This window comes from Muscardinus avellanarius, assembly GCF_963383645.1.
Source record: "Muscardinus avellanarius genome assembly, chromosome: 4".
In the NCBI taxonomy this organism is placed as follows: domain Eukaryota; kingdom Metazoa; phylum Chordata; class Mammalia; order Rodentia; family Gliridae; genus Muscardinus; species Muscardinus avellanarius.
Window position 1 is genome coordinate 83,073,329 of NC_137789.1, and position 7,593 is coordinate 83,080,921.

Consider the following 7,593-nt stretch of genomic DNA (forward strand, 5'->3'; position numbering starts at 1 on the left):
TGGAGCACACAGTGTCAAGTGCTAATGTTTTTAAAACTGTCGCAGGAGCAAGGAGCACAGGCAGGGAAGGGCCATGGCTCGGCTGGTTCCTACCAGGGCCTCCAGAAGCCTGGGTTGCTATGAAGGTGGCCCCTCTTCCCCTGGAGCCCCTGCTGCTTTGCTGGCCGCCTCCCTGGAGCCCCCTGCCCTGGGTACTCTAGACACATGGCAAAATTCTAGAACATATCCTCACCCAGATGGAGCCCCCCCCGAGGAGGACTCCAACGGGGTCCTCAGCCCAGCCCCCAACTGCCCAGGAGGTGTGCTACTGGCGCACCAGCAGGTTCAGAGAGCATCCACAACTGGCTGCAGCTGCCCCACAGCCAGCCGAGAAGCCCTCCTCCGTCCACATCTCGGCCCCTGGAGCAAAGAAGAGGATCGCCCAAGTCCCAAACCCTCGCTTGGCTGCCGCCCCCACAGGTGCCAAGAGGACATCTCAGCCAGCAGCAGCCAGGCCTCCCATGGCCCCAAGCCCGGCAGCCAGCCACTGAAGACTCGCACACTGTCAGGGATGGCATCCAACACCACCACCAACATCATCCCCAAGCGCATCACTCATAGCCATCTCCACAGAGTCTAAAGAATCCCGTTATTCCAAAAGATTTGGGGGGCAAGGTCCCCACCATCATCAGCCAATGCTAGCTCAACCTGTTTATCAAGGAGTGCCTCAAGTTCTGCTCGTCCAACCAGGAGGCCATAGGGAAGACGCGGAATGAGGAGAAGGAGCCTATGACCACAGCCCCGGCAAGAACATCTATCTGAACGTTGCTGTGAACACCCTCAAGAAGCTAAGGGGCCTGGTGCCCATCACTGTGCCCAGGCTCAACAAAGCCAGCAGGCGGAGGGAAGTGTCCCATGATGTTGTGCTGTGGGGCAAGTTGGCCGCCAAGAACAGTTTCTCCCTCAGCCACCCCAGCAGTCCACGGTGGAAGACCTGAAAGGGCCTGCACTGTACAGCCGCCTCAGGGACTACCTGCTCACCCAGGAGCAGCTACAGAACAGTGACGCCTTTCCCCATCCCGAGTGGCCGGTGGCACCATCAACTTCACAGCAGGGGAGAAGAAGCCCAAGGACCCCTCCTGCCAGATCTGCTGCCACTGTGGCTGCGAGTACCTCCTGTCCTCCTCAGGCTGCTGTGTCTGCGATGAGGAGTATTGTTACCACTGGGGGCGGCTCCAGAGGAACAGAGTGGCCAGGGGCTGGAAGACGCAGCACATGTGCTGCTCGGCAGCCATTGGCTTGGTCGCTGTCGGCTGTCAGGTCACAAAGCAACATGTGCAGGATGGCCGGAAGGAAACCTCAAGGGCTTCGTGCGGACCTTCAAGAAGGAGCTTCCAGAAGATGTGCATGCGGGGATCCATGCCCTGGACTGGGAGATGTCTTACACCACGTACAGCCTGGAGCTGACTCACATCACTGTGGTGGACACAAAGATGCAGGTGGTATACAACACCTTCGTCAAGCCTGACAGTGAGATCGACTACAACACCAGGTTCTCAGGGGTCACAGGGGCCAACCTCGCAGACACGAGCATCACGCTGAGGGGCGTTCAGGCCATCCTGCTGAGCATGTTCAGCTCTGACACCATCCTCACAGGGCACAGCCTGGACAGTGACCTGCTGGCCTTGAAGGTCATCCACAGCACCATGGTGGACACATCTGTGCTCGTCCCCCACCACCTGGGCCTCCCCTACAAGCACTACTCCCCAGTACCCTACTACTTACTCCCTTACTTACCTCAGACCCAGGACAATGTGCATGGGCACAGCGCCTACATGCACCTAGTGAGGATGCCAGCGCCTACATGTGCCTAGTGATTTGGGAGATTCGAGAAGACACCAAGACCAAGCGATGACTCCCAGCCCATCCTTAGCACCAGGCCTCTTGCAAAACAGTGCAGTAAATCTCAAGAGCTAACCCTGAACATCTCACTAAGATGCAGAACCGAGAAGCAAGATGAGCAGGCTTCATGAGAGGGAGACGCAGAGACCACCCCAGAACCCCACCCCTGCCCCTCCCAGGCCTGTCCTCCCTGGAGACTGCTGCACACCAGGACAGGCCTCCCCCAGCTTCTCAGAGCCAGGTCTAACCCTTGCACCTGGCCTTTTGTATGCAACAGTGGGGGGCCGAGCGGGCTAGAGGATAGTTGTCTTTTTTTTTTAATCTTGTATTGTTATTTCTATTATTTTTTATTTAAACCTGGTGACTTTCTCAGTTATCTTCCCTCAGGAAGGTTAGGGCCCTGGTGCAGCCTTCCCTCTGTTAGGGGCCAGGGTGGGCGTGAGGCAGCCCCAGGCCAAAGGGGAATGAGGCGGTTTCACACCCTCTCCCTCTGTCTCCCAGGCAGCCGGCTTCCAGAACCCATTCCCAACCCAACTGGACTCTCTGGCCTGAGAGCCCAGCCAACTCCAAGGGCCTTGCCTTCTACCTACCCAGGAGCGGACAAGATCTCCCCTCCCTGGGGATCTCTGTACCCCTCCCTCACCCTAAGCAGGGACAGAATAAATGTTTGTGAAGATTTTTTAAATAAAATAAAATAAATAAAACAATACTAGTACTTGTCAGGGTCTGTCCTCAGTGCAGTGGTTATATTATAGGACACTTCGACCAGCACATCAGTGTGGCACGCTGATCTGAGTCCGTTGGGGAGTGCAACCCAAAGAGCACAGAGGGTGAGTGGGCATTGCCCAGAGAGGGTGAGAAGAAATCATAGGAAAGGAAGTGTGTGGCCAGCCAGGCCAGCAGGCTCCTAGGCACAGGGCCAGAGGCAGAGGGCAGCCAATCACAACGTCTTAAAAAGCAAGGAGGAAGTAGGCTTGTAATTGTAGTACTTGGGAGGCTGAGAAAGGAAAATCACAAGTGTGACTCCAACTTGGACAACTTGGTAAGATTCTCTCTCAAAAAATAAAAAGGATTGGAGAATCAGGCATGGTAGTACAGGCCTGTGATCCCAGTGCTTGGGAGTCTGAGACAGGAGGATCGCAGATTAGAAGGTAGCCTCAGCAACCTAGTGAGGCCATTGGCAACTTAGTGAGACCCTGTTTCTAAATTTTAAAAAGGAAAATAGGGTTGTAGGTGTGGCTTGGAGGTAGAATACCCTTGGATTCGATTTCTAGCAAAACACACACACACACACACACACACACAAATGGCTGATGTATAGCTCAGTGGTAGACTGTTTTCCTACCATGCACAAGATCCTGGGTTCAATCCTCAGTGCCATATTAAAAAAATAAAATAAAATTCGCCGGACGTGGTGGCGCATGCTTGTAATCCCCGCGTTTGGGAGGATGAGACTGGAGGATCACACAGATTCGAAGCCAGCCTCAGCTACTTAGTGAGGCTCTCAGCAACTTAGTGAGACCCTGTTTCCAAATAAAGTATAATAAAATTGGTCTGGGAGTATACCCCAAAGGAAGCCCTGGCTTCCACACCCAGTACCACAAAAATAAAAATAAAAAATTCTTATTATGAATCAAGAAAATCAGGGAGGTAATGAAGAATAGATGAAACACACACAGGAATTTCACAAAAGGGGAAATTCAAATAGCTAAGGAAAACAGCCATAACATTAGTAATTCAAGAAAGGTAAGCTAAAACCAATAAAAGGACACATTCTAACTTTAAGACTATTTTTTTTTTTTTTTGGTGGTACTGGGGTTCCTGGAAGCCCTTCTGCCTCCGGGCTACACTCCCAGACCTATTTTATATTTTTGAAACAGGGTCTCTTATGCCAGCGCGGCTGGCTTCGAACCTGCGCGATCCTCCTGTCTCCGCCTCCCAAGCGCGGGGATTACAAGCGTGCGCCACCACGCCCGGCGTTAAGACTATTTTTAAGAGCAGTTTTAGGTTCACTCAAAATGGAATGGAAAGTACAGAGATTTCATGTGTATTTTCTGTCCCACATATGTACTGCTTCCCCATTAGCAACACAGAGTGGTACATTTGTCACAAATAGTGAACCTTCTCTAACATGTTATTATTATCCAAAGTTCATAGCTTACAATAGTATTCACACTTGGATTTAGACAAATGTATAATGACTTGTCTTTATTATTATAGTATCAGACAGAGCATTCTCTTTGCCCTAAAAAATTCCTCTGTGTGGCACCTGTTCATCTTTCTCTCCTCCCAAACCCCTGGTAGACATTAATCTTCTTACTGTCTTCATAGTTTTGCCTTTTTCAGAGTGTCAAACAGTTGGAATCATCCAGCCTTTCCAGGTTGGCTTTCTTTCTTAGCATTATGCATTCGAGGTTCCTCTGTGTCTTCTCATGACTCAAGAGCTCATTCCTGTTTAGCACTGAGTAATATTCTATTGTCTAGAAATATCACAGTCTACCCATTCACATGCTGAACAGCATCTGTTAGGGTTGTATAAGGAATGTCACCCAGAAAAGCTCATGTGGTGGCAATACAGAAGTGTTCAGAAGTTAAATAATTGAATCAGGGATTTAGCTTCATCGGTGTATAAAAGTATTGATGGATTAATAATTTTTTGTGGCAGTAGGGGTGGAACCCAGAGTCTTTTCTACCTCCGGGCTATACTCCCAGACCTATTTTATACTTTATTTGGAAACAGGGTCTCACTAAGTTGCTGAGAGCCTCACTCAGTAGCTGAGGCTGGCTTTGAACCTGTGCAATCCTCCTGTCTCAGCCTTCCAAGTACTGGGATTACAAGTGTGCCTGGCTGGATTAATAATTTGAATGGATTTATTGGTAGTAACTGTAGGCATGAAAGGTATGGCCGTAGGAGTTGATTTCTGGGGGTGTGGGCTTGAGTTCTCTCTCTCTGGCTGCTTCCTGTCTCTCTCTCTGCTTCTGGTGGTCACGAACAGCTTTCCTTCTGCACAACCTGCCATCATAATGTTTCTGCCTTGCAGCCAGTCTTCATGGTCTGAGCCCCTGAAACTGTGACCAAATAAACCTTTCCTCCTCTAAGTTGTTTTCATCAAGTATTTTGGTCACAGCAATGAAAAAGCATTAAAACAGTATTTCAGTTGCTTCCAAGTTTTATGATTAGGAATAAAATAACTAGAAACATCACCAATTCACATGACAAGAGTACTTAGTTTTGTAAGAAATCACCAAACCATCTTCCAGAGTGGCTGTGCAACTTTCATCCCATCCAGCAATGACTGAGAGGTCCTATTGCTCCAAGTTCTCACCAATATTTCATATTGCCATTGTCCCAGAGTTTAGCATTCTAACTTATGAAATGGTATGTCACAATTGCTTTAGTGTATATTTTCCTGATGGCAAATGATGCACAACATCTTCTTATATGCATATTTGCCATCTGTATATTTATTTGGAGAAGTATCTATTAAGGTCTTTAGCCAATTTTTTAAATAAATTTTTATTGGTGCATTGTAGTCATACATCTCAATGGGATAAAAAAAACTTGTGGAGATATACATGCACACATCACCCAATCACCCCTACCCAATCTCTAACCCCTCCCTCCCCCTCCCTCCTACCCATGCTTGGCTTCCTGATTGACTTTGATATGTTTAAGCACATCATGTGCTTTAAAGAGTTTCCCTTATCCCTCAGATATGTCACCTTCATTGCTCCTCTATAGGATCCCTTCTTCATCCTCCTGTTACCCATTTCTCCCTAATATTTTTCACATTAAGAAAAGCATCTGATTTCTTATTTTTTGTGACATTTCACTGTAAATGTCATAATTTTGTCCTCTCTTATGGCAAAATTCCATTGTGTACACATCCCACAGTTTTGAAATCCACTCATCCATTGAAAGACATCTTGGCTAGTTCCACAGTTTGGCAATGATGAACTGTGCAGCTATGAACATGGTTGTTCATGCATTAGTATGGTATTTTGATTGTCATTCTTTTTGGTAGATACCCAGAGGTGTTATTGCTGGATCATATGGTAAGTTCGTTTTCCTTCTTCTGAGGATCTTCCATACTGTTCTCCAAAGTGGTTGCACCAACTTGCAATCCCACCAGCAATGTATTAGAGCTTCTATTTCTCCACACTTATTCCCACTTACTGAAAACCTGAAAGCCAGAAAGTGAGTAACTTTGAGAGGATGATCCACTCACAACCAATTTTTTTTTTAATAGAGGTCACTTGGATCTGGAAGTCTGCTGAGATTAGGTGAGGCAGCGGCAGCTTCTAGTGCTTCCTGGCCACACAGTTAAAGAAACCCACTGGCCTTTTGCTGTGAAGAAGGCCCAAGTTCCAGGCCTGCCACACAACAGGCTCTGGGCCTGGCCCTGCTGGGTCAAGACCCAGCCTCACCCCATGGCAGGCTCTGGGCCCAGCCTCGCTGGCTCCAGACCCAGCCTCACTGCCCAGCAGGCTCTGGTTCCTGTCACTGTGGGCAGGACGTTTACATAGGTTCCCATTTTTCCCTCCGTGTGTGTGTGTGTGTGAGTGTGTGTGTGTGTGTGTGTGTGTGTGTGTGTGTGTATTAGGAGAAAACAGCAGGTGTCATTTGCAGAAGCTGAGAGCCCAATTCCCTATCAGCAATGGATTTTATGTCCCCACTGTGTTGTCTGTCCTTGAAGAAATGAGAGTCTGGTGGCTTTAGGCTCTGTTCTTTCTTCATTTAAAGTAGCTTATCTTTTGTCACATAATATGAGCCTGGGCCATGAGTATTCAGTATGTAACAGCAATAGTCATTTGTCTCAAATGTATCGAGTTAACCCTTAGTAGCCATGAGGAATTTTACTGATTAATTTTATTTTATCAATATTTTTAGTTTATATTTTGATTGGTAAATATAAATTTCTATGTAAAAATAATAATACAGTAGCTTATATTCTTTTATTGTTCAAGATCAACATTTCCACATCCAAAATCAGCCTGGTATCCTGTCCCAGGAGACACAAAACATTGTTAGAATACTTACCTCATTTCTCTTGCATGTGTTTTACTTATAATATTATGGCAAAGAAATCTAAAGGTAAGCCAGGTATGGCGGTGCACACTTGTAATCCCAGTACTTGAGAGGCCAAAACAGAGGATGAAAGGCTAAAGACCACCTCAGCAATTTAGTGAGATTCTCAGTAACCTAGTGAGACCCTGTTTCAAAACAAAAAATAAAAAATGCTGGGGGTGTAGCTCAGAAGTAGAATGACCCTGGATTTAATCATTGGGAAATGAAGAAAGGAAAGAAGGAAGGAAGGAAGGGAGGAAGGAAGGAAGGAAGGAAGGAAGGAAGGAAGGAAGGAAGGAAGGAATAGGTAGATGAGTATTGCTTAGAAATTGTGTTTTGAACAGCTCTATGCATAAAGCTTTATAACTTTATATGTTTCTGTGATCTTACTGCTTGTGCTTTTAAAGCATAATTCTGGCAATATCTCCATTCACGGACATTTTGGTTCAGAAAATCAGTGGATCTCAGGTGTCAAAGACCCGAGGAGAAAAGGTCACCATTGCTGGGCGTGGTGGCACACACTTGTAATCCCAGCATTCGGGAGGCTGAGATCGGAGGATCGCAGTTCGCAGACAGTCTCAGCTACTTAGTGAGGCCCTCTACAACTCAGTGAGACCCTGTTTCAAAATAAAGAATAAAAAAAT

The 7,593-nt window shown here is 47.1% G+C and overlaps 1 pseudogene across 1 annotated transcript; it reads left to right on the plus strand.

Moving 5' to 3' along the window:
- Positions 1-236: 236 nt before the first annotated feature.
- On the plus strand, positions 237-1,894 carry LOC308262339 (RNA exonuclease 1 homolog; annotated as a pseudogene). Its single transcript has one exon. The product of its transcript is annotated as an RNA exonuclease 1 homolog (transcript).
- The last annotated feature ends 5,699 nt before the right edge of the window (positions 1,895-7,593 follow it).